Source organism: Lagenorhynchus albirostris, chromosome 2 (genome assembly GCF_949774975.1).
Source record: "Lagenorhynchus albirostris chromosome 2, mLagAlb1.1, whole genome shotgun sequence".
In the NCBI taxonomy this organism is placed as follows: Eukaryota; Metazoa; Chordata; class Mammalia; order Artiodactyla; family Delphinidae; genus Lagenorhynchus; species Lagenorhynchus albirostris.
This window is the reverse complement of record NC_083096.1, coordinates 3,812,386-3,829,103: the sequence shown is the minus strand read 5'-3', so window position 1 is coordinate 3,829,103 and position 16,718 is coordinate 3,812,386.

The window sequence follows — 16,718 nt, the reverse complement described above, 5'->3', positions numbered from 1 at the left end:
TTGGGATGCTTGTCCACAGGATATGCAATCTATTAATTCATGGGAGTCGAAAATTCTCCCTTGAGTCAATTCAGATGTTAGAAAGCTACAACTAGGATGACAGAAACTTACCCTTATAAAGAGTTCCTTTACTGAATGGAACTTGGGCACTATACCATTGGCTTTTATGGAGAATGTTGCAAAAATAGGAGTTTTATGACATTGTGGAAGATGTTACCCTGTCCCTTAGTGTTTCTTTTATGAAGATTCAGGGAAAGAGTTTTTCTTAGTCCTTCGCCAAATCTATCCTCCTAGATAACTAGGTATATTTTAGCTGATGCAATGTTGCTTTGAATGCTAGGAAGCTCAGAGTCAAAATCACAAGGTAACTCTGGAAACTATATACATCTATGCATGATTCACAACATTTATTTGACACTTGTTTTATCTTATTTTTCGATCTTCATCAAACCTTTTCCAACTGTTTATTTTTTTATCTGGATTGTATTTTTAAATAAACTCTCTCAGATTCTCTTTGGGAAAATGTGAGCCAACTCACGAGAATGATCGAACGTTTACATTTTTAGGACAATTTCCTAACTTAATAATAATGTGTAATTTGCAATGCCTTAAGTTTATTACAAGCGTTCCTGATCATTTTTAATTTTACTATCCCAAACTGACATGATTTTCCATCGTAATGGAAGAATGTACAAAGTTATCTCAAATCACAAGAAATCCAAAAATAATATATTTGTATTTGGCTTGAAATAAGCTTTGCTGTTTACTCATGACTATGAGTTCACCTGAGGTCTCAATCAAAAGTTTTCAGAAAACAACCTTTAAGTAACTATACAACCCTGACTTAGTAGGAACTGTAAAATTATTCCAGTAATTTCTATTGGCAATCCCCTTTTTCTTTCCTACAAAGGAGGGGACAGGCCCAGCCTTTCAATCTGATGCCCAAGCATAGCCTGAACTGAACTGATGTTGCTTTTTTCCTCTCTGCTTGCTACTGGTGTGGCTTAAACTTTTCCTGGTTTAGCAGAGAGAATATGTTGGCTTAAAGTTACTGATGAACTGCAAATTGCTTGCAGAAATCAAAGTTAAAAATAAAAAGTGTTAACAAAAGACAAGCTACTTAATTACACTGATAAGGACTTGAAAGCCCCAGATTCATGTTTAAAAGGCACATAAGCAGGACATTTATTTCTCCAATGTGATTCTATCATATTTGGCGTGTGTGTGTGTGTGTGTGTGTGTGTGTGTGTGTGTGTGTGTATTCTTACATATATTTAAGACAGTTTCTGTCCATGTCATCCAAGCTTCTTTAGAAATTAAAATTGGATCAGAATATTATATCCATGGCTGCGTGACCAATAAATTGTATACACAGCATGTTTTCCCTCTGTTTTCATTTATTTAGCTCTTTTCATACAGAGATCATATATTATAAATCACAAGGATGTTTCAGGGCATGAGACAGACCCTCAGTCCTGGACCGAATGGTCTCTCATGCATAACTTTCTTTGATCAACAGCTCAGGCCAAATGAGTTTAGGGTGAAAAGAACATGGAACATATTTAGGCTGGGGAGGGAAACAGCACACAGACTGTCCTTTAGTGTAAGAACTATCTATTGTTAGCTCCATGCTTTGTTTTTACTCTTCAGGAAAACAAATGGGATTTCTCAATAGGACAGACACATCTAACAGATTTTAAATCTTGTGAGATTCAGTCATTCTTTTTGCGACTCATAAAAATAAACTTTTGAACTGATTTTAAAAAAGATAAAGACTCTGAATTGCTTTTTGATGTAGTTCTTGGAAAATTAACCAAACTGGTATCCATCTATAATTCTGAGTTGAAAGGTGAAGGTTTTTTGAAGGGACAACCTATGGTAAGATAAGTGAATAGTTATCCACAGAGACATTCTTGGCTGGAGATATTATAAAATCTACCTTTATAAAAATATCATGGATAATTCAATCCTTGGACACTTAGAAGAAATTCCATACCTGTAGATTGAGATAAAGAGCGTGATTGACTCCTATAATGTTGATTAGAATATAATTCCAGAAGCTAGATACAACTCTATAATAAATTTAAATGTTTTAGGTTGATCTGATGTTTTAATGTTTTTGAGAAGAGGTTTATTTTTATTTCATCCCCAAGTATATAATCCTTATGATTTATGCAATATTAGGTGAGTTTTTTGCTAGTAAAGTTAGTTGATGTAATGTTTACAAAATTCTCATTAGCGTAAAACCTAAATGTCATCTCTGTATATTTAATATGAGTTTTAGCCAGAATTTTACTGAAATGTCTACAGTTTGATAATATATTGGCATGATAAAACATACATTTTTTTGTTTGAGTACATGCTCTTCATTTAAAGAAACCACCTAATTATGTAATTACATGGCGAGTTTTAAGTCGTTACAAACTCTGTATATATGTTTAAAAAGGGTGGAAGGGCTAATTACACGTTTATCAGAGAGGCAATGTTTTATTTCCAATAACATGTTTGAGCATCTTAGATAAAATGACTTTTGTAAAATAGAGTTGAAAATGATGATAAATCTTAATCGAAATCATTATTAAATTTTATTTAATAATTTATTTGATTAAAAGTTTCAAATAAAGACTGCATCATTCCAGGAATGTTAAAATTAATTCTCTTGTAGATAGAAGAGTATAATTTAATCTGTTTGAAATAGTTTTCTTGCTGTAATACATTAAAGTTCCAAAAATATTTTCAACCCTTCATTGTTATGAAACGAACTCTTTAGTTTTAGTCCTGAAGTCCATTGAAGAGCAAAACTGCTTTTACCATGGTTTTAATGTTTTATTAAATGTTTATATTTAAATGTATTTATACCTTTTGATCAACACGTCAGGATTATGACATATTTAATTTTTAAAATGTTTTACGTGGCTCTACAAGCAGGGTTTTCTTACTACCAGGGAGATTCATTTATCTCAGGGTGATTTCTGAATGTTCTTATGCATAAATTTTTACCAAACTACTTGAAGACTCTAACTAACTCCTGATATTCAGAAATTGATTTTTCAGGTTATGGATTAGTCAGCTTTTTTAACACAACTCCTCATATATTTTGGTGACTGCTTTTTAGCTCTCTGTTCATCCATCTATCCATCCATGCCTTCATTTGATCATTCATTCTACAGTATGTACCCTGGACCCACTGTGTACCCTGCTGTTGGTACACTGGTGCTCAAGGCAGACACACTACCTCTGTTATGGTTTTTTCATCTAGATGTAAACAAACAAGTAATCATCAAATAGCTATTTAATTTCCATTGGGAGAGAAGGAGCTGAGGGCTCTGAAAGTATTTAGGGAGGAACTGAGTAGCCTGGGGGACAATGTAAGGGGCCATCGTGGAGCACCCCAGAAACCTGGCATTGATGTTTAGATTTGAGGGATGAGAGTCGTTGGTCCAGAGGACGGGGATGATGGGTTGGTGGACAAACATTCCTGGCCGAGGGAACAGAATATGACAAGGGGCAGAAATGGACAGGGGATTGGCCCTCACTGTACAGAAAACTGGAATGGGGTGTGGCTGGCGTGGCCTGTAGGAAGGACACGGAGTGGCAGTGCCTTCAGGTTGGTTGTATTTCTCACAGAGGCTCTTTGAGAAGGTTCGGAGGAGGGAGAGGAAAGGAAGGAAGGCTCGTTGGGTCAATCATTTACTAAGAGCTTCCATCAGGGTGGTGACAAACATTCTGGAACTTTCTTCTTCAGTGGCAATGGATTTCCAACCCCTCCAGTCTAATTCTCCTCCTGCCCACTCTACTCTCCACTGCCTTGTGAGAATGTCTCTGTCAGGGAGAAAATACAAGGAAGGTAGCTTTGGGTAGTTAGCTCTCGGTACACCTGTGAAGGGATACTTCACACTTTCCTCTCCTTACCCTTCTCTCTCCTGGAGCCCACCACTCAGCATCCCAGTACCCAGACCTCTAGTGCCACCATCTCTACCCATCTTGCCCCTACATTCCCTCCAATTATCACTTTCTGTGACCCACTATCTCCAGGTCCTACTCTCAAGTGGATGATAATGGCTTAAAGAAAGATTTGTCAACTGTTTACTTCCAGGACACACGTAGTAGGTGGTGTTTGGATACATGACACACTCATGGATGTGGACCCAGAGATCTTTCTTTCTGGGCTGAGCACAAGAGATGCAGGCTTCATGATATAGTCAGTTTCCATGGACTTGCTAGAGCCCAGTCCCCTGATTTCCAGAATTTCCACAAGAATCTAGAAGCATTTAAAATGCACATTCCTTGTACCCAGCAATTCCATTTTTAAGAAATTATCTTTCAGCTATATTCCCATGTGTGCCCAAAGATATACATACTAGCATATTAATTGCAACGTTTTTGTTTTGTAATAACATCACAGACAAATGAAATGCCCATCAACAGGATACAGAGTACAGTTTGTTTTTTTTTTACAAAAATCTAACTGCTTATCTAAATTCACACACACACACACACACACACACACACACAATGGGGGAAGATACACTTCAGTCCATTAGTAATGATTACCTCTGGAGATGCCTGTGGGTTTGGAATGAAAGGAGGGCAGAAGGGGACTTTCATGTTTTATTCCATGGAGTCAGGTACTTGATTTTTTCCAGTGAGTGTGCATTTGTTTATAATAAATGTCAATAAAAGATCCCCTTTCCCACCCCCCCAGTGGCGGTAGTTGGGGCATTGAGATAAGGCAGCGAGAGAGGTGTTTTTGGAGGAAGGCCCTTGCAGGCATTCCTTGTATTACCTGGGAGGGGGGCAGCTACCTACTTCTCCCACGTACAAGGCTGTGCTTGGCCAGCAACATGATCTGGGGGGAAAACAGATTGGAATGGGATGAAATACACAGGAAGACCCTTCTTTGCAGGGTTGAAATCATGGCTGCTTGGACAAATAAAGACTCCATGCCGTGGCCTTACCCTTGCCTGCCTTGGTGAGAGAGAAAATCAGCTTCCAAGGTGCTTATCACTGAGAGGGGGGCTGGCAAGACTGGAGGCTCATTGGTCTACTCAGCTGCATGAAACATGGCCTAGTGGCCCTGGGAAAAGGGTTTATGGAGTCAGCTTGGTATTTGGGATGGGGCTGGTGCTAGGTAGACGAGCTTAGACTTCATATGTCCTTGAAAATGAGTTTTTATTAAAACAAACAAACATGTTTTTACTGGTTTAAGTGGGCCCCTGTGAATTAGTTTCAGGAGGGGCCCCAGTGGGCTGAGACCCTGAGTTTTGCTCACATGTCTGCCACCTCCCTTCACGGTAAGCGTCTTAAAGGGAGAAACGGCCGTGTTCTCCTTTCTGTCTCTGTTCCTGAGCCTGACATAGCACAGCAAGCAGTGACACACTCCGAATTTGTTGAAATCATCTACTCTAGTTTAGTCTAGAGCAGATTAAAAATATGGATAAAATAACTTGAAAATAGTAAAGTTGAAAGTACGCTTGGTTGGCCCTTCGTCAGACCTGGGTTCAGAGCCCACCTGTGACACGTACTGGGTGTACCTCCTCCAACAATTCAAGCTCTTGGAGACTTGGTTTTTTCAGACATAAGGTGGGGATGTTGATATCAGCTCACAGGGCTGGGATAACTAACAAATATAATATATGTAAAGGACCTGGGATCTCGTAGAGGATCAGTCTGAGGAAATTGTCACGGGGCAGTGAGTCGTGGGGCAGAGAGACATCCTAAGTTATTGTGAAATTATTGATTAATGCACCTCAGGTCCCCGCTCAGGCCCTAATGCCTCTGCCCCCTTCTCCCTCACCATGTCCAGTGGAGGGCTATTTTGTTTAAATCCGTCTTTATGGCCTGCTACTGAAATGTTGGTTTGTGGTGGCATACGTACGCATAGTCAGAAGGAAGATGTGGGCTTGGTGTGACAGAGCAATGATTAAACCTTCAGAGATGACAGAACCTTGAGGGGTCCTTTCCATCCGAGGTGTGATCTCCATCACAGCCCTTCCCCTGTCTGCCCTGGCTTTGGATCTCCAAGGGATCCTAGACTCATGTCAATTTTATGAACAGCTGAATTGAGAGTGACCTTTTACTGCAGCAGAAACATTAAAGGAGATTACAGGATCAAATCCACAGAGCAGCTACACTCTAAGATCCCTGTTCTTGAAAGTGGCAAAGCTGCTGGAATTTTGCCAGGAGAACCCCACTGAAGCAAGAGGAATGAATAAATGATCACTTTGGGCATCTCTTCTTCCTTTGTTTGAGCCCTTAGGGACAAAGACAGCAACCACCGATTATAAAAGATTTTATGCTTCTTTTTACTGTTTGAAATAATTTTGTTCTTTCCTGTTTACCCCTTTTCAACTTCTTTCCTTTCATATAGTCCCTCTCCTTTATCTTTGCATGGCTCTGTTGATTTTCATTTCCCAATTGTCATCTTTGTTGCTCATTTTTCTCTGTTCAAGCATTTCCTTTTGCGTTCAGAGTAAATTTTCATTCTGAGTAACAGGGTACTCACTGGTTTACCTTAGTCATCATCCTATTTCATGTCTGCTGCCACAAAATGTTCCTTCTGTTGAATGCTTTTCTACACTCCACCTACACTTTCCTCCCCTCGTCCACCCCCCCTTCCTTTTACTTTCCATTTGACATTGTTTTAAAGAAGAGACCTTACGTGTACAACCCTCGTTCTTTATCTTGAGAATCATTGCCTAATGCAGTGTGAAGGTATTGATCCAGCTCCCATAAGAGTTACATAAGTTTGCATATTAAGAGTAAAACAAGCCTCAGGAGCAGGGAGACCCCATCAATGTGAGAAGGTGAAACGATTTCGGGGTGGTCTGAAATGCCTTTTTGTGGCTCCACGATCAGACGTGTCCCTCATGCTTGGGACTCTTAGGTGACTTATCATCTAACTCCTTACTTTCTTTTCAATGTTTCGAAAATAAAAGATTGTGCAGTCTTCTCAAAATCTTGTTAAACTTGGCATTGCTTTTCTTTACTTTTCAGAGCTCAGGTAGCAGGTCTGTCCGTTAACGATGAGGGAGAATTTGTCCTCGGACAGCTTCTAAGTATGAAGGGCACCTGGGAGAGGATAGCGTTGACGGCCTTGTTCCCAGTTCACCTTGGGATTTTTTGGCATCCCTCATGCCTACCAAGCAGGTTATGGCTTAGTGGTGGTGGGAAACTCAGCCACTGCCAATGTTTTACATAACAAACTTGTGTTGGCCCAGTGGGAGCACCCCCCCTCCAGCAGACAACATGTTTTAGCAGAGCATGTGTGTCTGAGTGCATAGGCTTGGGCACGTACACACACGCACACACACACACACAGCTTCTCCTCTGCACAAGTTCCTCACAATGATCAGAAAATTCTGCTCACTTAGGTGTAATTCAGTCTGATGTTGAGGCTTGAGTGAGTGAATAAGAGGCTCTTTAGCTTAGCTGAGCATTTACGAATTCCCACCGAGATGTGCAGACATTCACTGAGACCTCAGCACAAAGAGCACTGGCCAGAACGGCAGTGTGCACTTCAAACCCAGAATCCCAGAACTGGAAAGAGGCTGAGAGATTGCCCTCGTTAGCACCTGTCTGATGTTGGCAGCCCCTCTCTCTGCCAGGTCCACATGAAGCCCTCCCGATGCTGTGGACACTGCCAGTGACTGGGAACTCACTGCACTGCAGTTTGAACAGAAGTTCAGTCCGCTAGCTGGTTCCAAACGTTTTCATGGTAGCACCTCCTTTTCTATCCAGACTCTCTCGGGAAAGAGGAAAGAGGTCTCTAGACACACTTTACTGTTTCTCCTCCTCTTTTGTGTTCCTCTGGACCCCGAGTGTGTGGCAATGAGCTTTGGGAATAGAGCCGGCTCCCTGGTGCAACCGTCTCAGAAAACAGAATGGAGGACCCTCAAAAAGTTAAAACCAGAACTAATGTTTGATCATGCAATCCCATTTCTGTGAGTTTACCCAAAGGAAACAAAAACACTAACCCAAAAATATATCAGCACCCCTTGTTCACTGCAGCATTATTCACGATAGCCAAGACATGGAAACAACCTAAGCGTCTATTGATGGATGAATGAATAAAAAAGATGTCATGTATATGTATATACACAATGGAATATTATTAAGCTATAAAAAGCAAGGATTCCCTTTTCTCCACACCCTCTGCAACATTTAATGTTTGTAGATTTTGAACCCTCCTGCACTGTTGGTGGGAATGTAAACTGATACAGCCACTATGGAGAACAGTATGAAGGTTCCTTAAAAAACTAAAAATAGAACTACCATACAACCCAGCAATCCAACTACTGGGCATATACCCTGAGAAAACCATAATTCAAAAAGAGTCAAGTACCACAATGTTTACTGCAGCTCTATTTACAATAGCCAGGACATGGAAGCAACCTAGGTGTCCATTGACGGATGAATGGATAAAGAAGATGTGGCACATATATACAATGGAATATTACTCAGCCATTAAAAGGAAAAAAACTGGGTCATTTGTAGAGATGTGGATGGACTTAGAGTCTGCCATACAGAGTGAAGTAAGCCAGAAAGAGAAAAACAAATATCATATATTAACGCATATATGTGGAATCTAGAAAAATGGTGCAGATGAACCTATTTGTAGGGTAGGAATAAAGATGTAGACATAGAGAATGGACACGTAGACACGGGGAGGGGGAAGGGGAGGGTGGGATGAATTGGGAGATTAGGTTTGGCATAAATACACTACCATGTGTAAAATAGATAGTGGGAACCTGCTGTATAGCACAGGGAGCTCAGCTCAGTGCCCTGTGATGACCTAGGTGGGTGGGATGGGGGTGGGGGTGGGAGGGAGGTCCATGATGGAGGTGATATATGTATACATATAGCTGATTCACTTTACTGTACAGCAGAGACTAACACAACATTGTAAAGCAATTTTACTACAATAAAAAACCAAACAACCCCAAAAACAACAAGGAAATCCTACCATTTGTGACAACATCAGTGGACCTTGAAGGCAAGATGCTAAGTGAAACAAGTCAGAGAAAGACAAGTATTATAGGGTATCATTTATATGTGAAATCTTAAAAAACAAAAACAAAACCCACCAAACTGGCAGAAAAAGAGAACAGATATGTGGTTACCAGAGGCAGAGGTGGGGGGATGGGGATTTGGAGGAAGAGAGTCAAAAGGTACAAACTTCCAGATGAAAGAGGAAAAGTACTTGGGACATGCTGGCTGCTGTTAACACTGCAGTGTGATGTACTCCACAGGCACTAAGAGAGTAGATCCTGAGAATTCTCATCACAAGGAATCATTTTTTTCCTTGTCTTTTTATTGAACCTATAAGAGATGATGGATGTTAACTAAACCTATTGTGGTAATCATTTCACAATATATGGAAATGAAACCATCATGCTGTACATCTTAAAAGTATACAGTGATGAATGTCAATTATTTCTCAGTAAAACTGGAAAAAGGAAAAGAAAACAAACCAGGCCACCTGGTGCCTCTGTTAGTTCAGTGTGTTGGGGAAGGAGGGTTCCCTTTGGGTGGGGGGAGTCCCAAAGTCTCCGTGTGTGGAGCCTCTGTTTTTCTTGGCTCTGTGGGGCCCCGCTTTTCTCTTCCTAGTTTTTCAATTCTCCAAGGAGAATTACAGAAGGCTTTCCATCGGGCATTAGCTCATCTCTTAACTTATGTTTCACCTTCAGGATATATTTAGCTAATGGTCCTTCTATGTCATCTTCCAGTGGGGGTGTATAGAGGTGAAATTTTCACATATGTGGTATCATGTATTCTGACTTCTTACTATGTAATTGATACACTGAATCAGTACTCATAAACAAAGTCTCTGCAGCTTTCCTGAAACAGTGTCATTTCAATACAAAAAATCTGTAAACAGTAAACGCTGGAGAGGGTGTAGAGAAAAGGGACCCCTCCTACACTGTTGGTGGGAATGTATAATAGTACAGCCACTATGGAGAACAGTGTGGATGTTCCTGAAAAAACTAAAAATAGAGCTACCATAGGATCCAGCAATCCCACTCCTGGACATATATCTGGAGAAAACCATAATTTGAAAAGATTCATGCATCCCAATGTTCATAGCAGCACTATTTGTAATAGCCAAGACATGGAAGAAACCTAAATGTCCATCAACAGAGGAATGGATGAAGAAGATGCGGTACATATAGACAATAGAATATTACTCAGCCATAAAAAAGAATGAAATAATGCCATTTGCAGTTACATGGATGCAACTAGAAATTGTCGTACTGAGTGAAGTCAGACAAAGACAAATATCACATGATATTGCTTATATGTGGAACCTAAGAAAAATGGTACAAATGAACTTATTTACAAAACAGAAATAGAGTCACAGATGTAGAAAACAAACTTATGGTTACCGGGGGGATAAGGGGGGAGGGATAAATTGGGAGATTGAGATTGACATATACACACTACTATACATAAAATAGATAACTAATAAGGACCTACTGTATAGCACAGGGAACTCTACTCAATACTCTGTAATGACCTTTATGGAAAAAGAATCTAAAACAGAGTGGACATATGTATATGTATCAATATAACTGAATCACTTTGCTGTACAGCAGAAAGTAACACAACATTGTAAACCAACTATACTCCAATAAAAATTTTTAAAAGTACATAATATGTAGTCAAAAGGTTTGGAGAGAAGAGGCACTAGAAAACTGGGGTTTCCCTCAATTTTCTCTGCCATACTTGTCACCTCTCAAATGCGTCTGTTGAGGTGGCTGGTTGAAAAGTCGTTCTCATATGGAGCTGAAGTTTATCTTCAAGAGTCTCCTACCATCTCTTTAGGTTTACCGAGAGTGAATTTAATCCCTCCTCCACAATCTTCCAGGTAATTGAAGACGATGCCATGTTCCTATTTCTTTTCTTCTTCAAGCAAAACAACCTCAGTTCCTTCAGTCCTTCCTCTTAGGACATGACTTTGAGTCGCCGGGACTCTCAGGCTTCCCTTCTCTGTATGTATACGGTCTGACTGTAATTCCTTCGTATAAATGTGACACCCATGCCTCAGTTCAACACTACAGGTGTTTGCTATTGCAGATGTCACCTATTCTGGATACTGGTCTGAGATTTTTTTAAAAGATACATTGTTTCATGCTAAGCATGCTGTTGCTGAAGACGTACACAGCACATTCCCTGGTTCTACCCTCATAGAATTGGTTTGGGGTGTTCAAACCCAAGATCCTATTTCATCATGGGAAATTCCACTTTCCTAGATGCAGGTCATTATTTCAACCTAAGAAGTTCCTTTTGGATCCTAAATTAATAATTCAAGGAGCTGACAATTACTCTTAGCCACAAATTGGACAGGCATGTCCTCAAGACCTTCATCCAAAGCATGTACGTTGATGTTGAATAAAGAAAGATGATGTCAAGGCCACTTTGACGCTGGGAACACACTTTAGGACTGACACCAGCACATTAACTATTCAGTGCCCTTTGGATACCATAGTTTAAACTGTTAGCTTCTTAACTGATGCTTCTTATATCCAGTTCATATGGCTTCATCTTTCCCCCGAGGATGGATGTCATCTAAACCCTGACAAATGCATTGCTCCAACATTGAAGATCTACCAGATGCTGCAGTTTGTGAGGACAAGAAATGTATGCTAATCATCTTTGTAGCCATAGGACCAGCACATTGTCTGACACCCAGTAGATGTTTAATAAATTATAATTCAATAAATGTTGTGAGGAAAACATTGTTAGACTCTACGAAGAATTCAAAGTAATTTAAGACACAATGTCTGTCTTGAGGGATCTTAGGAAGAGATGAATCTCATGCATGAAGATTGCATTGTCCAAGCTACTATTTAAGTAGCTAAGAAGTGAAACAGCAGAGTCGGTGGAGACAGAGACTGCCTGGGAGGGGCTGGAATGTCTGGCAGACTTTCAGAGGAAGGAAACTGGAGGACATTGAACTTGACCAACTCACAGTGCACGTCCAGTGCCAAAAAGTCTATAATTCTAGACTACAAAAATGTCTAGGAATATAAGAGGGAAGGAAGCCCTCCATCTAGATGGGAAGAGAATGGGCAAAACACATTGAGAGGGAAGCAGAGTTGTCAAGTTGCTGTTGTAACTGCACTTGATAATGTCTATTTACCCGAAGGACCAGGAATAGCTTTCCTTCCTGGCACCAAGATCAGAGGGAGATTCCCTCAGGAGCCATTCTTTAATGTATTTCTGGCTCTGATTTCTTCTTCCTCATGGTTACAAGAGCAGTGGAAGTGCAAATATTCTGAGTCTCTCTAAGCCAATTACGGGTCTTAGAATTCTACCCTGGGTGGGATTTAAGAAATCATCTCTACCACCCTCATTTTACAGATGGCAAACCAGGAGTGAGAGAAGTGAAGTGGGAGCCCCAGGCAGCCCTGTACCTTCAGATCCTGTGTTCCACCCACACTTTAGCCCCAGGAAGAGGAGTTTCATCGCCACATTTCTTAGCTGGAGTATTCATGTCTGGGTTACCGTTGGTGCAATAAGAAAGAGATTCCCTTCCCGTATATTATTCTTGAATACCAACTCATTTAGGGAAAGGCGATTTTTTTTTTTTAATTTCCCCCAGTCCTAAAAATTTTAAATGCTCAGAAAATGTTTGCAGAATGAAACTGGATTGAGTGAGAGCTGGCCAGTGAGTCTGTTGAAGAAGATGAATCAACACATTGTGTGGTCCTTGGCCTTCGAAACGTGGAAAGAGATTTAGATGGAAAATCAGAGGAGCAAAGGTTGTTCCTCACCTCATTCAATCAAACAATGTTTACCTGAGAAGGATATTCAGATGGCCTTGTTTGTTCAACAACACTTAGGAACCCTGGAAGAAAGTGAATGGAATGTTCTGAGATGTTCTGGAGGAGGGATCAGCTCTTTGCCGTAGGCTTCACTCAGTTTGAGAAAATGATTTCCACCCACATGGATCTGAGACCCCTCGTTCTCTGTCTGATCTGGGGCTCTCTCCCTTCTCTTTCCTAAGCCTACCTTTCTTTCAGGTCATGTAAAATTTCTGAGACTCACACAGGACCAGCCACCTAGAAAAGTGGCAAAACTCACTTTATTCAATATCCTGTGATAAACCATAATGGAAAAGAATGGTAAAAAGAATGTGTAAATATATATATATATATATATATATGTACATATATATATATATATGTGTGTGTATATACACACATATATATATAACTGAATCACTTTGCTGTACAGCAGAAATTAACACACTATTAATCAACTATACTTCAATAAAAGAAAAGAAAAGAAAAAAAGAAAAAGTGGCAAAACTCACCTCTCCAAATCCCAAATATCTGAGTCATGAAAAACCCTTGCATTTATATACTAGAAATTTCTCACAAGGCTTCTGTTTCAACACTGGACTCTGGCGTTCAGGTGGTAGTAAGACTGATGATTGATATTACATATTTGGATTTTTTTATAAAGGAATCTGAAATTTGTTGTGTCTGCTCTTACCAGCGTGGACACACAGCTTCCTTCCTTGTCCTTTATGACCACCCACAGGCTGAATCTCAGATGGTGGAGCTTGCTCTGTCACTCCAGGAAGACCTGACTTCAGCTACAGATACCAGGATGTGGCAGGCTCACACGCTGCAGTGCCACCAACCCGGGGGGGCCGGTGTGATTGAGGTGCCCGGAATTTCTCCCAGGCATCCCCGTCTTATTTATGCTTCCGTGTAGCATAAAGCCTCATTCATTATTCATAATAATCCAGTCACAGGGCACTCAGAGACCTGATAAATTCTCACCTAAGCGACAACGGCTGACAGGGCCTAGGGTTTTATAGCCCTTCTCCTGCCATAGCAAGGTGCACTGGGCAAAGGTCCACCGTGATCCTCCGCTAATGACTAGGGTGATATACGAGCAGCTGTTGATTTCTTGACACCGAGGCTCCTCGACTGAGGCTCCCACCCGCAAGCTGTGAGCAGAGATGAATATCCGTCAGACTGGAGAAGGCAGGAACGGGCCACGGCGAGGGCAGGAACAGGTTAACACTGAGAGCCGAAGCAGGAACACTAAAGCTGGGAAGAAAGGAAGAAAAACCACCAGCCCAAAGCCCACCACGGAACTGGTGTAAAATTGGCACTGTATCCACGGGCTCGATGGAGGGAGGTTCTCAATTCTGCAAACTCTATACGTGGTGGCATCCTGAGGGCTGAATCATCATAACTTATAAGATCTGGTGAATTGCCTTATAAACATCAATAATAAGATTTTGAAGAACACGAATTGCAATCTTCATAAAGGGTAGAAATTTTGGAATATTTTGTTAGTTTTTGAAGCCATCTTTGCTATCACAGGATGTGAGGGAATAGCTATTTTCTTTTGTTCAAACCAGACCTCCTACTTTCTTTTTTATTTAAAATTTTCTAAATTGAAGTACAGTTGATTACAGTATTGTGTTAGTTTCAGGTGTACAGCACAGTGATTCCGTATATATATATATATATATATATATATATATATATATATATATATATATATTCCTTTTTAGATTCTTTTCCCTTATAGGTTATTACAAAATATTGAGTATAGTTCCCTGTGGGATCTACTTTCTCAAAAGCACGTTTATCTTCCTCTTTACTGTTGCAAATCCCAGTTAGGTGTAGGTGAAGTTGTTAGTGTTTTCCCTTGGCTTTTTATATTAAGAGTACTGACCACTGTGAAGATTTTCTTAATTCACATTTTTTTCTTTTCATTTGCACATGATGTGTGTGTGTGTTTGGCTCTCTCTCTCTTGATTTTAAACCTTCTGGAGATTATCTGGACTTAGAAGTGGGATGCAAGAAAGTGAGACATGGCAAGCAGGGGTCCTAGGAAGAAATTACTCAATTCTGGTTGGTCAAGATGTATATATTTTATATTTCTGATATTAATATCTATTATGTTAATATTTAAGTATGTATATTTAAAAGGAACTGTTCATGGGGACAATGCATCTCCACTCATCAGACTTCTGTAAGAAAAGAGTTTTTCTAAATACCCTTCACTTTTTATCTTGCCCTGTCACTCCCCTCTCCCTGGAAAAGAAAGAGTGAATTGACTGGTAAATTTGGGAGGTGGACGTGAGCATGTATTACTCAGCCCTGTCTTCTTCTCTCCTGCCAGGAGCCTGCCTTTCTCAGCAAGCTGCTGCCTAGTCTGGCCTTCCATGCAGAATAGTTTGCAGGGGGCAGGCCCTGCACCTAAGTGAGGTCTGAATCTGGGCAGGTAAGTTCTGTACTGGGAAGCCCACGATTGCAGAGCTAAGCTACATCTTACAACTCAGTTTCCGTCTATAATAAAGCTGATATTTTCATTTCTTTGTGCATTACTTTTTGTTTACTGTTGGGCTTAGAATTCAAGGGGTTGGGGGGGGAACAGTAGCATTATTTATTGGTTCTCCTTAAAATTCCAACGGCATCTGTATTATTAATGGCCATTTACAGAGAATTGGTGAGGTGCCAGGCAGAACCCATGGGACATAGTTCTTTCCATTTAGTTGATAATCTAGAGTTGCCATCATAGAAGTGTCTTCTAATTGGTAGACATGTGCATTTGGATTTAAATGTTACTTAAATTGGGGTAACTGGAACTCACCAGGAAAGCAACTGGACAGCAAAGAAAATTCTCGTCTGAAGACGAAAATCTCTCTGTAGTCCTCTGTGTAGCATTCTGCGTGCCGTTGTTTTTTCTACTTGCCTATAACCTTCATGTGTCAGACACAACTTCTGTTATATTCTTGATTATCCTTGAGGAGTAAAGGCTTATTTTTTGGTTATTCTTATATTTTAACTTATTTGGAAATAAGAACCTATGTGAAAAATATCCCAGGACCACAAAAACAACAATATGGTTGAGAGCTTTGAACTCTGGTGCCAATCAATAGATTTCTTTTCTCCTATGGTTAGTATATGGCCAAGCACATAGAAAACCTCTTAAAAATAAAAACTGGTTTTTATATTCAGAGATCAATATACAGGGAAGAAGGTATATTCTATCTCCTCTCTTTCTCTGCTTATGACGGTCTCCAAAAAAAAGTCACCATCACTTTCTTTTCTCTTGTCTGCTCTGACAAGGAAGAATCTATTTCCCTTCCCTTTGAGACTGGAATGGGCTTGTGACTTCCTCTGACCATCGGACGTGGCAAATGTAAGGCTGTGCTAGACAGTTCTGGGACTGGCCTCAAAGCAGACTGGTGGCTTTCACCTCTTCTCTCTTAGCAGCCGCCCATGTAAGTCCTATAAGGAGCCTTGACCACCATCCTGTGAGGATGCCCAAGCTGACCCTGCGGACACCTTGCACAAGGAGGCTTTGAGGCATCAGTCATGCAGAGGAAGGCTTCTTGGATGTTCCAAACCAGCCAGTTGACCAGTTGGATGCAACTAAGTGGCTCCAGGTGATGTTATACAAGTTAGGAGAACTTTCTAGATGAGCCCAGTTAGCACACAGAGTCCTGGGTTATTTTTATTTTTTTTTTGGCTGCCCCATGCAGTTTGCAGGATCTCAGTTCCCCGACCAGGGATTGAACACAGGCCATGGTAGTGAAAGCACCAAATCCTAACCACTGGACCACCAGGGAACTCCCCTGGGTTATTTTAATAAACATTATGAGTTTTAGTCTACTAAGTTGTGGGGTGGTTTTCACAAAGGAAGATAACTAAAGCGCTGCCTAGCTTATGCCTGCTCTGCCT